This window comes from Balaenoptera borealis (assembly GCF_965194805.1).
Source record: "Balaenoptera borealis genome assembly, chromosome: 1".
Taxonomy (NCBI): Eukaryota; Metazoa; Chordata; class Mammalia; order Artiodactyla; family Balaenopteridae; genus Balaenoptera; species Balaenoptera borealis.
The window spans coordinates 95,305,086-95,321,270 of record NC_138860.1 but is presented as its reverse complement, the minus strand read 5'-3'; the positions used below and the strand labels follow the sequence as shown (position 1 = coordinate 95,321,270).

Here is a 16,185-nt window from a genome sequence, read left to right as displayed (position 1 = left end):
TCCCAAATTCCAAATTCCTAATTTATCCCTCCCCCCCTTCCCCTTTGGTAACCATAAGTTTGTTTACTATGTCTGTGAGTCTATTTCTGTTTTGTAAATAAGTTCACTTGTATCATTGTTTTTAGATTCCACAAATAAGTGATATCATATTTGTCTTTCTCTGTCTGACTTACTTCACTTAGTGTGATAATGTCTAGGTCCATCCATGTTGCTGCAAATGGAATTATTTTGCTCTCTTTTATGGCTGAGTAATATTCCATTGTGTGTGTGTGTATATATATATATATACACACCACATCTTCTTTATCCATTTTTCTGTTGATGGACATTTAGGTTGTTTCCATGTCTTGGCTATTGTAAATAGTGCTGCTGTGAATATTGGGGTGCATGTATCTTTTCGAATTAGAGTTTTCATCTTTTCTGGATATATGCCCAGGAGTGGGATTGCTGGATCATATAGTAACTCTATTTTCAGCTTTTTAAGGAACCTCCATACCATTCTCAATAGTGGCTGGACCAGTTTACATTCCCACCAACAATGTAGGAAAGTTCCCTTTTCTCCACACCCTCTCCAGCATTTATTATTTGTAGACTTTTTAAAAACTTAATTAATTAATTAATTTAGTCTTGGCTGTGTTGGGTCTTTGTTGCTGCGCGCGGGCTTTCTCTAGCTGCGGTAAGCGGGGACTACTCTTCGTTGTGGTGCACAGGCTTCTCATTGCAGTGGCTTATTTTGTTGCGGAGCACAGGCTCTAGGCGTGCGGGCTTCAGTAGTTCTGGCACACAGGCTCAGTAGTTGTGGCACTTGGGCTTAGTTGCTCCACGGCATGTGGGATCTTCCTGGACCAGGGCTTGAACCCGTGTCCCCTGCATTGGCAGGCGGATTCTTAACCACTGAGCCACCAAGGAAGTCCCTGTAGACTTTCTGATGATGGCCATTCTGACTGGTGTGAGGTTTTGATTTGCATTGTGGTTTTGATTTACATTTCTCTAATAATTAGCAACGTTGAACATCTTTTCATGTGCCTGTTGGCCCTCTGTGTGTCTTCTTCAGAGAAGTGTCTGTTTAGGTCTTCTGCCCATTTTTTTTGATTGAATTGTAAAACTGTGTTTTTAACCTTTCCATTTCCAAAAGCTTTCTTCTTCTCCTCTCATTAAATGACAATTATTTCAGTTGTTCAGGCCAAAAACCTAGAGCAATACTTGATTCTTCTCTTTACTTCATAACTTAATTCCCACTATCAGCAAATCCTATCTATCCTACTATCAAAATATATCAAAAACCACTTATCGGGACTTTCCTGGTGGCACAGAGGTTAAGAATCTACCTGCCAATGCAGAGGACATGGGTTCAAGCCCTGGTCCGGGAAGATCCCACATGCCGCGGAGCAACTAAGCCTGTGCGCCACAACTACTGAACCTGTGCTCTAGAGCCTGTGAGCCACAACTACTGAGCCCGCTTGCCTAGAGCCCATGCTCCGCAATAAGAGAAGCCACTGCAATGAGAAGCCCACGCACTGCAACAAAGAGTAGCCCCTGCTCACTGCAGCTACAGAAAGCCCGCGTGTATCAACAGAGACCCAACACAGCCAAAAATAAATAAATAAATAAATAAATAATTATTTTTAAAAACCCACTTATCATTTCCACTACTAACAGCCTGACCTACACCACCATTATCTCTTCTTTGGTTTATTTTAATACCTTTCTAATTGAACTCCCTGCTTTTCTCTTCCTCTTTTACATTCTATTTAATTTATTTTTTATTGTTTGTATGTCAAAATACAGATTATTTTTTGTTGAAGAATAGTTGATTTACAATATTGTATTAGTTTCAGGTGTACAACATAGTAATTCAGTATTTTTGCAGATTATACTCCATTTTAGGTTACTGTAAGATAATGGGTATAATTCCCTGTGCTATACAGTAAATTCTTGTTGCTTATCTATTTTATATATAGTAGTTTGTATCTGTTAATCCCATACCCCTAATTTGCCCCTCCCCACTTCCCTCTCCCCTTTGATAACCACAAGTTTGTTTTCTATGTCTGTGAGTCTGTTTCTGTTTCGTGTATACATTAATTTATATTATTTTTTAGATTCCATATATAAGTGATATCATATAGCATTTGTTTTTCTCTGTCTGACTTATTTCACTAAGCATAATACTCTCTAAGTCCATCCACATTGCTGCAAATGGCAGTATTTCATTCTTTTTATGGCTGAGTAATATTCCATTGTATATATATATACCACATCTTCTTAATTCAACTGTTTATTGATGGGCACTTGGGTTGCTTCCATGTCTTGGCTATTGTAAATAGTGTAAACATTGGAGTGTGTGTATCTTTTCAAATTAGTATTTTCATTCTTTCTGGATATATACCCAGGAGTAGACTTGCTGGATCATATGGTAGTTCTATCTTTAGCTTTTTGAGGAACCTCCATACTGTTTTCCATAGTGGCTGCACCAATTTACATTCCCACCAACAGTGTACAAGGGTTCCCTTTCCTCCAAATCTTCTCCAGCATTTGTTATTTGTAGACTTTTTGGTGACAGTCATTCTGACAAGTATTAGGTGATACCCCATTGTGGTTTTGATTTGCATTTCTCTAATAATTAGCAATATTGAGCATATTTTCATGTGTCTGTTAGCTATCTGTATGTCTTCTTTGGAAAAATGTCTATTCAAGTCTTCTGCCCAATTTTTTTTTTAAATAAATTTATTTATTTTATTTAATTTTATTTTTGACTGTGCTGTGTGTTCGTTGCTGCATGCAGGCTTTCTCTAGTTGCGGCGAGCAGAGGCTACTCTTCATTGAGGTGTGCGGGCTTCTCTTTGCTGTGGCTTCTCTTGTTGTGGAGCATGGGCTCTAGCCACGTGGGCTTCAGTAGCTGTGGCATGTGGGCTCAGTAGTTGTGGTTCATGGGCTCTAGAGCACAGGCTCAGTAGTTGTGGCGCACGGACTTATTTGCTCCGTGGCATGTGGGATCTTCCCAGACCAGGGCTCAAACCTGTGTCCCCTGCATTGGCAGGCAGATTCTTAACCACTGTGCCACAAAGGAAGCCCTTCTGCCCATTTTTTGATTGTATTGTTTATCTCTTTGGTATTGAGTTGTATGAGCTGTTTGTATAGTTTGGATATTAACCTCTGGTTGGTCGCATCATTTGCAAATATTTTCTCCCACTCAGTAGGTTGTCTTTTCATTTTGTTGATCGTTTCCTTTGCTGTGCAAAAGCTTTTAAGTTTAATTAGGTCCCATTTGTTTACTTTTGCTCTTATTTCTTTTGCCTTGGGAGACTAATCCAAGAAAATATTGCTATGATTTATGTCAAAGAGTGTTATGCCTATGTTCTCTTCTAGGAGTTTTATGGCCTCGTGTCTTACATTTAGGTCTTTAAAGCATTTTGAGTTTATTTTTTTATGTGGTGTGAGGGAATGTTCTAATTTCATTGTTTTACATGTGGCTATCCACTTTTTCCAGCACCACCACTGTTGAGGAGACTGTCTTTTCTCCATTTTATGTTCTTGCCTCCTTTGTCATAGATTAATTGACAATAGGTGCGTGGGCTTATTTCTGGGCTCTCTGTTCTGTTCCACTGATCTGTGTGTCTGTTTCTGTGCCAATACTGTGCTGTTTTTCTGCATTCTATTTTAGATCAAGTAGCTAGAGTGGTAGTACTAAATGTAAATCATATCATGTCACTCCTCTGCTCAACACCCTGCAATGTGAGAAGATAAATAAAATTGGTAAATCTCTCTCCAGACTGATCAGATAAAAAGAGATGTCATAAATTACCAATATCAGTAATGAGAGAGGACATCACTACAGATCCTATACATATAAAAAGGATAATAAGAGAATATTATGAATAATTTTATGCCAATGCATTTGACAACTTAGATAAAATAGATATATCTCTTGAATGACAAAAGTATTGAAGCTTGTATGACTGGAAATGATGATCAAATGTTGAATATATGTGATAACAGCAAAAATCTAGTCAGAAGAAAAGCGTGATTTCAGAGGAAAATCCTTCAACTCATGATGTTTGTTGTAGTATTTGTTTTGCTCCTGTCACTATTGTTAGTTATCCTTTATTATGTTAAGGAAGTTCTCACCTATTCCTGCTTTGCTAATTTTTTATTATAAAAACTGCCAACTTTTATTAATTTATTTTCCTGCATCTATAAGATAGTCCTATGATTTTTTGCTATTATTTGTTAAGTGGTAAATTATGTTGACCACAGTCTAATATAAAAGCAATTTTATATTCTTTTAAAAAAATAAAGTATCAAAGCTCACTCAAAAATAAATAGGTAGACCTTCAAGATGGCAGAGGAGTAAGATGTGGAGATCACCTTCCTCCCCACAAATACATCAGAAGTACTTCTACAAGTGGAACTCCTACAGAACACCTACTGAATGCAGGCAGAAGACCTCAGACTTCCCCAAAGGCAAGAAAATCCCCACATACCTGGGTAGGGCAAAAGAAAAAAGAAAAAACAGAGACAAAAGAATAGGGGTGGGACCTGCACCTCTGGGAGGGAGCTGTGAAGGAGGAAAGGTTTCCACACACTAGGAAGCCCCTTCACTGGTGGAGACGGGGGGTTGGTGGGGGGAGAAGCTTCGGAGCCACGGAGGAGAGCACAGCCACAGGGATGCGGAGGGCAAAGTGGAGAGATTCCCACACAGAGGATTGGTGCCGACCAGCACTCACCAACCAGCCCAAGAGGCTTGTCTGCTCACCCGCAGGGGTGGGTGGTGGCTGCGAGCTGAGGCTAGGATTCTGAGGTCAGACGCCAGGGAGAGGACTGGAGTTGGCTGCGTGAACACAGCCTGAGGGGGCTAGTGCACCACAGCTAGCTGGGAGAGAGTCCAGGAAAAAGTCTGGACCTGCTGAAGAGGCAAGAGACCATTGTTTCCGGGTGCATGAGAAGAGATTCAGAGCACCGCCTAAACGAGCTCCAGAGACGGGCGTGAGCTGTGACTATCAGCTTGGACCCCAGAGACAGGCATGAAATGCTAAGGCTGCTGCTGCTGCCACCAAGAATGCTGTGTGCAAACACAGGTCACTATCCACATGCCGCCCCCTGCAGGAGCCTGTATAGCCCACCACTGCCAGGGTCCCGTGATCCAGGGATAACTTCCCCAGGAGAACAAACAGCGAACCTCAGACTGTTGCAATGTCATGCTGGCCTCTGCTGCTACAGGCTCCCACCACATTCCAGTTATGACTACCGTACCCTCCCCCCACCCCCCCGCCCGGCATGAGTGAGCCAGAGCCCCTTACTCAGCTGCTGCTTTAACACCCTCCTGTCTGGGCAGGGAACAGATGCCTGCGGGCTACCTACATGCAGAGGTGGGGACAAAATCAAAGCTGAACCCCAGGAGCTGTGTGAACAAAGAAAAGAAAGGGAAATTTCTCAGTGCAGCCTCAGGAGCAGCAGATTAAATCCCCACAATCAACTTGATGTACCCTGCATCTGTGGAATACCTCAATAGACAACGAATTGTCCCAAAATTGAGGCGGTGGACTTCAGGAGCAACTATAAACTTGGGGTTTGCTGTCTGCGATTGATTTCTTTCTGATATTTATGTAAATCTTAGTTTAGTTTTTAGCACTTGTTATCATTGGTGGATTTGTTTTTTGGTTTCGTTGCTCTCTTCTTTTTTTTTAATTATTCTTTTTTTATGTTAATAATTTTATTTTTAATTTTTTTCTTTTTTTCTCCCTTTTCTTCTGAGCTGGGTGGCTGACAGAGTCTTGGTGCTCCGGCCTGGTGTCAGGCCTGAGCCTCTGAGGTGGGAGAGCCAAGTTCAGGACATTGGATCACCAGAGACCTCCCAGCCCCACATAATATCAATTGGTGAGAGCTCTCCCAGAGATCTCCATCTCAACACTAAGACCCAGGTCCACCCAATGGCCAGCAAGCTCCAGTGCTGGATGCCCCATGCCAAACAACTAGTAAGACAAGAACACAACCCCACCCATTAGCAGAGAGGCTGCCTAAAATCATACCAAGTTCACAGACACCCCAAAACACACCACCAGACACGGCCCTGCCCACCAGAAAGACAAGATCCAGCCTCATCCACCAGAACACAGGCACCAGTCCCCTCCACCAAGAAGGCTACACAAGCCACTGAACCATGCTCACCCACTGAGGGCAGACACCAAAAACAATGGGAACTACGAACCTGCAACCTGCAAAAAAGGAGACTCCAAACACAGTAAGTTAAGCAAAATGAGAAGACAGAAAAATATGGAGCAAGGTAATACTGAGGGAGCAAGGTAAAAACCCATGGGACTAAACAAATGAAGAGGAAATAAGCAGGCTACCTGAAAAAGAATTCAGAGTAATGATAGTAAAGATGATCCAAAATATTGGAAGTAGAATGGACAAAATACAAGAAACGTTTAACAAGAACCTAGAAGAACTAAAGAGCAAACAAACAATGGTGAACAACACAATAAATGAAATTTAAAATTCCCTAGAAGGAATCAATAGCAGAATAACTGAGGCAGAAGAACAGATAAGTGCCCTGGAAGATAAAATAGTGGAAATAATTACTGCAGAGCAGAATAAAGAAAAAAGAATGAAAAGAATTGAGGACAGTCTCAGAGACCCCTGGGACAACATTAAACACACCAACATTCGAATTATATGGGTCCCAGAAAAAGAGAAAAAGAAAGGGTCTGAGAAAATATTTGAAGATATTACAGTTGAAAACTTCCCTAATATGGGAAAGGAAATAGTTGATCAACTCCAGGAAGTGCAGAGAGTCCTATACAGGATAAATCCAAGGAGAAACACTCCAAGACACATATTAATCAAACTATCAAAAATTAAACACTAAGAAGAAATATTAAAAGCAGCAAGGGAAAAGCAACAAATAATGTACAAGGGAATCCCCATAAGGTTAACAGCTGATCTTTCAGCAGAAATTCTGCAAGCCAGAATGGAGTGACAGGACATATTTAAAGGGATGAAAGGGAAAAACCTACAACCAAGATTACTCTACCCAGCAAGGATCTCATTCAGAGTTGATGGAGAAATTAAAACCTTTACAGACAAACAAAATTAAGAGAATTCAGCACCACCAAACCAGCTTTACAACAAATGCTAAAGGGACTTCTCTAGGCAGAAAACACAAGAGAAGGAAAAGACCTACAAAAACAAACCCAAAACAATTAAGAAAATGGTAATAAGAACATACATATCAATAATTACCATAAATGTAAATGGATTAAATGCTCCAACCAAAAGACATAGACTGGCTGAATGGATACAAAAACAAGACCCATACATATGCTGTCTACAAGAGACCCACTTCAGACCTAGGGACACATACAGACTGAAGATGAGGGTAGAAAAAGATATTCCATGCAAATGGAAATCAAAAGAAAGCTGGAATAGCAATTCTAATATCAGATAAAATCGACTTTAAAATAAAGACTATTACAAGAGACAACTAAGGACACTACATAATGAGCAAGGAATTAATCCAAGAAGAAAATATAACAATTGTAAATATTTATGCACCCAACATAGGAGCACCTCAATACATAAGGCAAATGCTAACAGCCATAAAAGGGGAAATTGACAGCAACACAATAATAGTAGGGGACTTTAACACCCCACTTTCACCAATGGACAGATCAACCAAAATGAAAATAAATAAGGAAACACAAGCTTTAAATGACACATTGGACAAGATGGACTTAATTGATATTTATAGGACATTCCATCCAAAAACAACAGAATACACTTTCTTCTCAAGTGCTCATGGAACATTCTCCAGGATAGATCATATCTTGGGTCACAAATCAAGCCTTGGAAAATTTAAGAAAATTGAAATCGTATCAAGTATCTTTTCCGACCACAATGCTATGAGACTAGATATCAATTACAGGAAAAAAACCTAAAAAATACAAACACATGGAGGCTAAACAGTATGCTACTAAACAACCAAGAGATCACTGAAGAAATCAAAGAGGAAATCAAAAAATACCTAGAAGCAAATGACAAAACACGACAACCCAAAACCTATGGGATGCAGCAAAAGCAGTTCTAAGAGGGAAGTTTACAGCAATTCAATCCTATCTCAAAAAACAAGAAAAATCTCAAACAACCTAACCTTACACCTAAAGCAATTAGAGAAAGAAGAACAAAAAAAATCGAAGGTTAGCAGAAGGAAAGAAATCATAAAGATCAGATCAGAAATAAATGAAAAAGAAATGAAGGAAACAATAGCAAAGATCAATAAAAGCTGGTTCTTTAAGAAGATAAACAGAATTGATAAGCCATTAGCTAGACTCATCAAGAAAAAAAGGAAGAAGACTCAAATCAACAGAAATAGAAATGAAAAAGGAGAAGTAACAACTGACACTGCAGAAATACAAAGGATCATGAGACATTATTGCAAGCAACTATATACCAATAAAATTGACAACCTGGAAGAAATGGACAAATTCTTAGAAAAGCACAACCTTACAAGACTGAACCAGGAAGAAGTAGAATATATAAAAGGACCAATCACAAGCACTGAAATTGAAACTGTGATTAAAAATCTTCCAACAAACAAAAGCCCAGGAGCAGACGGCTTCACAGGCAAATTCTATCAAACACTTAGAGAAGAGCTAACACCTATCCTTCTCAAACTCTTCCAAAATATAGCAGAGGGAGGAACACTCCCAAACTCATTCTACGAGGCCACCATCACCCTGATACCAAAACCAGACAAAGATGTCACAAAAAAAGAAAATTACAGGGCCAATATCACTGATGAACATAGATGCAAAAGTCCTCAACAAAATACTAGCAAACAGAATCCAGCAGCACATTAAAAGGATCATACACCGTGATCAAGTGGGGTTTATCCCAGGAATACAAGGATTCTACAATATATGCAAATCAATCAATGTAATACACCATATTAACAAATTGAAGGATAAAAACCATATGATCATCTCAACAGATGCAGAAGAAGCTTTTGACAAAATTCAACACCCATTTATGATAAAAGCTCTCCAGATAGTAGGCACAGAGGGAACTTACCTCAACATAATAAAAGCCATATATGACAAACACACAGCCCACATTGTTCTCAGTGGTGAAAAACTGAAACCATTTCCTCTAAGATCAGGAAAAAGACAAGGCTGCCCACTCTCACAGCTATTATTCAACGTAGTTTTGGAAGTTTTAGCCACAGCAGTCAGAGAAGAAAAAGAAATAAAAGGAATCCAAATCGGAAAAGAAGAAGTAAAACTGACACTATTTGCAGATGACATGATACTATACATAGAGAATCATAAAGATGCTACCAGAAAAATACTAGAGCTAATCAATGAATTTGGTAAAGTAGCAGGATACAAAATTAATGCACAGAAATCTCTTGCATTCCTATACACTAATGATGAAAAATCTGAAAGAGAAATTAAGGAAACACTCCTATTTACCATTGCAACAAAAAGAATAAAATACCTAGGGATAAACCTACCTAAGGAGACCAAAGACCTGTAGGCAGAAAACTATAAGACAGTGAAGAAAGAAATTAAAGACAATACAAACAGATGGAGAGATATACCATGTTCTTGGAGTGGAAGAATCAACGTTGTGAAAATGACTATACTACCCAAAGCAATCTACAGATTCAATGCAATCCCTATCAAACAACCACTGGCATTTTTCACAGAACTAGAACAAAAAATTTCACAATTTGTATGGAAACACAAAAGACCCCGAATAGCCAAAGCAATCTTGAGAAAGAAAAACAGAGCTGGAGGAATCAGGCTCCCTGACTTCAGACTATACTACAAAGCTACAGTAATCAAGACAGTATGGTACTGGCCAAAAACAGAAATATAGACCAACGGAACAGGATAGAAAGCCCAGAGATAAACACACCCACATATGGTCACCTTATTTTTGATAAAGGAGGCAAGGATATACAATGGAGAAAAGACAGCCTGTTCAATAAATGGTGCTGGGAAAACTGGACAGCTACATGTAAAAGAATGAAATTGGAACACTCCCTAACACCATACACAAAAATAAACTCAAAATGGATTAAAAACCTAAATGTAAGGCCAGACACTATGAAACTCTTAGAGGAAAACATAGGCAGAACACTCTATGACATAAATCACAGCAAGATCCTTTTTGACCCACCTCCTAGAGAAATGGAAATAAAATCAAAAATAAACAAATGGGACCTAATGAAACTTAAAAGCTTTTGCACAGCAAAGGAAACCATAAACAAGACGAAAAGACAACCTCAGAATGGGAGAAAATATTTGCAAATGAAGCAACTGACAAAGGATTAATCTCCAAAATATACAAGCAGTACAGCTCAATATCAAAAAAACAAACAACCAAATCCAAAAATGGGCAGAAGACCTAAATAGACATTTCTCCAAAGAAGATACACAGATTGCCAACAACCACATGAAAGGATGCTCAACATCACTAATCATTAGAGAAATGCAAATCAAAACTACAAAAAGGGGGACTTCCCTGGTGGTGCAGTGGTTAAGAATCCCCCTGCCAGTGCAGGGGACACAGGTTTGAGCCCTGGTCCAGGAAGATCCCACATGCCGCAGAGCAGCTAAGCCCATGTGCCACAACTACTGAACCTGCGTGCCACAACTACTGAAGACCACATGCCTAGAGCTTTTGCTCCGCAACAAGAAGCCACCAAAATGAGAAGCCTGGGCACCACAATGAAAGAGTAGCCCCCACTCACTGCAACTAGAGAAAGCCCATGCACAGCAACAAAGACCCAAAGCAGCCAAAAATAAATAAATAAATTTATTTAAAAAAAAAAACTACAATGAGGTATCACTTCACACTGGTCAGAATGGCCATCATCAAAAAAATCTACAAACAATAAATGCTGGAGAGGGTGTGGAGAAAAGGAAACCCTATTGTCCTGTTGGTGGGAATGTAAATTGATACAGCCACTATGAAGAACAGTATGGAGGTTCCTTAAAAAACTAAAAATAGACTACCATATAACCCAGCAATCCCATTACTGGGCATATACCCTGAGAAGACCATAATTCAAAAAGAGATGTACCACAATGTTCATTGCAGCACTATTTATAATAGCCAGTACATGGAAACAACCTAAATGTCCATTGACAGATGAATGGTAAAGAAGATGTGGCACATATATACAATGGAATTTTACTCAGCGATGAAAAGAAACGAAACTGAGTTATTTGTAGTGAGGTGCATGGACCTAGAGTCTGTCATACAGAGTGAAGTAAGTCAGAAAGAGAGAAACAAATACTGTATACTAACACATAAATATGGAATATAAAAAAAAAAAAAGATTCTAAAGAACCTAGGGGCAGGACAGGAATAAAGACGCAGATGCAGAGAATGGACTTGAGGACCCGGGGAGGGGGAAGTGTAAGCTGAGACGAAGTGAGAGAGTGGCATTGACATATATACACTACCAAATGTCAAACAGTTTGCTAGTGGGAAGCAGCCGAATAGCACAGGGAGATCAGCTTGGTGTTTTGTGACCACCTAGAGGGGTGGGATAGGGAGGGTGGGAGGGAGACGCAAGAGTGAGGGGATATGGGGATATGTATATGTATAGCTGATTCACTTTGTTATACAGCAGAAACTAACACAACAATGTAAAGCAATTATATTCCAATAAAGATGTTAAAAAATATATATATATATATAAATAAATAAATAGGTAAACTTAGTGCCCTATACATTCAATTTATAGTTAAAATCCTTCCCACAGAGAAAACTCCAGGCCCAGATGGTTTCACTGGTGAATTCTATTGAACATTTAATGAAGAAATAATACCTGTTATACACAAACTCCTGCAGAAAATTGAATACTAGATTATACTTCACAACTCATTCTATGAAACCAGAAATACCCAGAAACCAAAACCAGACAAAGGTATTATAAGAAAAGATAACTACAGACCATTATTCCTCATGATATCAATGAAATAATTTTTAACAAAAATCAGCAAATCCAATCCAACAACATAGACAAATGATCATACATCATGAGCAAGTGGGGTTTATCCCAGAATACAAGGTTAGTTTAACATTTGAAAATCAATATATGTAATTAATTGTATTAACATATTAAAGGTTAAAAACCACCATTACGATAGAAGCAGAATAAACATTTGACAAAATCCAAAATCCATTACTGAAAAAAACTGTCAGAAAGATAGGAATGGAAAGGAATTTCCTCGACCTGATAAAAGGCACCTATGAAAAACTCCAAGCTAGCGTTGTACTTTGGATTGACTGGTTGTGTCTAAGATCAGGAACAAGGCAAGGATGTCCACTCTCAGCACTTTGATTCAAAATTTTAATGCAATAAAGCAAGAAAATAATTTAAGACCACCAAGATTGGAAAGAAAGACGTAAACTAGATAATCTTTATTCACAGACAACGTGGTACTTCACAGAAAATCGTTTGGAATCTAAAAAAAAAAAAAAAAAAGGCACTAAAACTAAAAATTAAGGTTAGCAAGTTTGTAGGATACAAGACCAATATAGAAAAGTCAATTTTATTTCATGTACAATTAGCACTGGACATTTTTGAAGTAGAAATTTTAAAAAGCAGTACTATTTTCTTTTTTTTTTTGGCCATGCCTCACAGCATGTGGGATCTTAGTTCCCCGACCAGGAGTTGAACCCATGCCCCTTGCAGTGGATGCCCCTTAAGTTTTGGTTTGTTGTTGTTGTTTTAAGCAGTACTATCTTTAGTAGCACCAAAACATATTTAAAACTTAGGAATATATCTGACAAAAGATCTGTAAGGCCTGTACACTGATAACTACAAAATATTACTGAGAGAAATCAAAGAAGATCTAGATAAATAAAGAGATATAACCATGTCCATTGATTAGAAGATTCAATGTGGCTAAGAACTCAGTTCTCCCCAAATTGATCAATGTAATTGATGCAATCCTAGTCAAAATCCTTTTTAAACATTTTTTGCAGAAATTGATAGGCTGATTCTAAAATTCATATTAACTGGAGAAAAAAAAGCAATGTTAGAGTAGATGAAACAACTTGAAGAATATGAACAAAGTTGTAGGACTTAACTACCTGATTTTAAAACTTATATAGCTATGGTAATTGGGATGGGTGGTATTAGTGTAAAGATAGCTAAACCAATCAATGGAACAGAAAAGAGAGTCTAGAAATATATTCATACAATTAATTTTTAACAGAGGAACAAAGGCAATTCTGTGGAAGGATAGTCTTTCAATACATGGTTCTGGAATAATTAGATATCCATAAGCAAATAAATAAGTAAAATTCTTTTCATACCTCATAACATATACAAAAATCAACTGAAAATGGATCATGGACCCAAATATAAAACCTGAAACTATAAAACTTCTTATTCCAACCCTTAGGTATTTACCCAAGAGAAATCAAAGTGTATGCCCAAATGCAGGCATGTACACAAATGTTCATAGCAACTTTATTTGTAATAACCACAAAGTAGAAGCAACACTATATTAGAGTTCTACAGAGAAGCAGAACTGATAGTGTGTAGATAGATACAGATTAATTATAAGAATTGGCTCACATGGTTATGGAGACCAAGAAGTCCCATGATCTGTTGTTGGCAAGATTTTGTATCATGTTAGGTGGAATTATGACCCTCTTATGGTCATAACAAGTGGACAAGCTGGAGAACCAGGAACCAGAAGGTGCTAATGTAATTCAGTCTGAGCCCAAAGTCCTCAGAATGGGGAGAGATGGGGGGTGAGGGGAGAGCCGGTGATGTAAGTTCCAGTCTGAGTCCAAAAACCCAAGATCAGGAGTGCCGATGTCCAAGGGTAGAAGATGGGTATCTCAGCTCAAGCAAGAGCAAGTGAATTCACCCTTCCTCTACCTTTTTGTTCTATTAAGTCCCTCAGTGGATTGGATGGTACCCACCCATTTGGGTAAGGGGTGATCTTCTTTACTCAGTCTACTGATTGAAATGGTAATCTCTTCTGGAGACACCCTCACAAACACACTCAGAAATAATGTTTTACCAGCTATTGGGGCATCCCTTAGCCCAGTCAAGTTGACATGTAAAATTAACCACCACAAACACAAATTTCCATCAACATGTGAATGTATAAACAAATTGTGGTATAGCAGTACAATGGAATGCTACTCAGCAATAAAAAGGAACAAACTACTGATAGAAACAACAACATGCATGAATCTTAATTATGCTGAGTAAAAGAAGATAGACAAAAACACATATGTTCTGTATGATTCCACTTACATAAATTCTAGAAAATATAACTAATCTATGGTGACAGAAAGTAAGTCAGTAATTGCCCGAGGGAAGAGGAGAAGGGTGATGGTGAGCAGGAGAAGGGATTACAAAAGGGCAGAAGGAAACTTTTGGTTACGATAGACATGTTCATTATCTTGAATATGGTGATGGTTCCACTGGAGTATACATATGTCAAAACTTATATTGTACACTTTAAATATGTGCAGTTTATTGCCCATCATATCTCAATAAAGCTGTTGAAAAAATTAAAACCACCACTGGCCAGTGTTTTCAAAGGCCTACATGGATTGGAAGATTCATCATAATGGCTTACCAAGCCACACATGATCTGGCTCATAATTTTCTCTCTGACTCCATATCCTGCTACTTTCTTCTTTGCTTTCTGCATTCTACACACACTGGCTTATTTACTGTTCCTGGAATATTCCTCAAGTGCTTCTAACTCAGGGCTTTACATGAGTGTTCCCTCTATCTAGAGTACTCTTCCCCCAGATATTTCCATGCCTAGCTCATTTACCTCCCGTGTTGGTCAGTTTTATGTGTCAACTTGGCTAGGATATAGTCCTGAGTTATTCAATCAAGCAATAACTAGGAGTTTCTCTGGTTGAACTCTAGTCAAAGAGAGTTCAACCTCCTCAGGTCCTCACTCAAGTATGACCTTCTCTAGTGAGGGAGTCCTTGGCAATCCCATTTAAAATTGCAACCCCTGATTATTTGGATCTCCTTTCCTGCTTTATTTTTTTCCAATGAACTTTGGAATATTGTTTCTCTGTTGTCCATTATTTTAACCACAGTGCCTACAGCAATACCTAATATACAGTAAGAATGAATATTTTCATAAGAGATATTAAGAATACAGAGAAGGTACCCTTAATCCATCTCACTCTATAGGAATCAAGGAAGACTTCCTAGAGGAGACAACCTAGTTAGGTGAAAGCATTTAGGGCAGGAGGTAACATCTAGAGTAAGGGAATTTAATATAAGCAGGGAGAACAGCAAGTTCAAAGTCCAAAAGGCAATAATGGTATTGCTAACTTGTACGGTGTACTTACTATGGACCAGGGACTGTGCATATGTACTCTCCTCATGAATCTTCACAATTACATGAGGGAGGTACTAATACAGTACCAATTTTATAGATGTGGAAACTGAGGCACAGAGAGATTTGGTACCTTGCCCAAGATCACACAGCTCAGGAAGAGGCAGAACTGGGATTTGACCTCCAGAATCTACATCGGCTCCACTGAGAGAACTGACATGGTGAGTATGTGGAACGTCCCATAATTCAGTGTCTGAAGGGTGGAATATGAGAGACCGTGGAGAGACAAGAGAAGAAACAGGTGAGTAGACCCTGCATTCTGGAACTGGGTCTTGTTTCTATCTCCAACTAGCTGTTGGTCTCTGAACTTCAGAGAGGAAGTTGTATCAAGATGTGTGTACAGGGCTTCCTTGGTGGCGCAGTGGTTAAGAATCTGCCTGCCAATGCAGGGAACACGGGTTAGAGCCCTGGTCTGGGAAGATCCCACATGCCGCAGAGCAACTAAGCCCCTACGCCACAACTGCTGAGCCTGTGTGCCACAACTACTGAAGCCCGCGTGCCTAGAGCCTGTGCTCCACAACAAGAGAAGCCACTGCAATGAGAAGCCTGTGCACCGCAACGAAGAGTAGCTCCCGCTCGCCACAACCAGAGAAAGCCCATGCACTGCAACAAAAACCCAGTGCAGCCAAAAATAAAAATAAAAAATAAATAAATTTATAAAAAAAAAAAAGATGTGTGTAGGATCCCTCCTAGTTATAAGAGGCTGTGTCTCTGGATACCACCTATCCCAGAACCGTGCTAAGTGCTGTTATGGTGATGGGGTGGGGAGCGGGTGGGG

At 39.0% G+C, this 16,185-nt stretch overlaps 1 protein-coding gene and 1 long non-coding RNA gene across 3 annotated transcripts in view; one reads left to right on the top strand and one right to left on the bottom strand.

Annotated features, from left to right (window-relative positions):
- Positions 1–15,970, top strand: part of LOC309623626 — a 37,872-nt gene extending 21,902 nt beyond the window's left edge. Inside the window, exons 3-4 of one of the 2 annotated variants that reach the window (XR_014241432.1) lie at positions 15,448–15,568; positions 15,700–15,970. This is a non-coding gene — a long non-coding RNA (uncharacterized lncRNA). Of the gene's footprint in view, positions 1–15,447 lie in introns of both variants that reach the window. The other variant, XR_014241433.1, reaches the window with a different exon arrangement.
- LOC309623365 (monocarboxylate transporter 1-like) overlaps positions 1–16,185 on the bottom strand; it is a 146,786-nt gene that overhangs the window by 60,534 nt on the left and 70,067 nt on the right. The gene's annotated exons all lie outside the window — the stretch shown is intronic.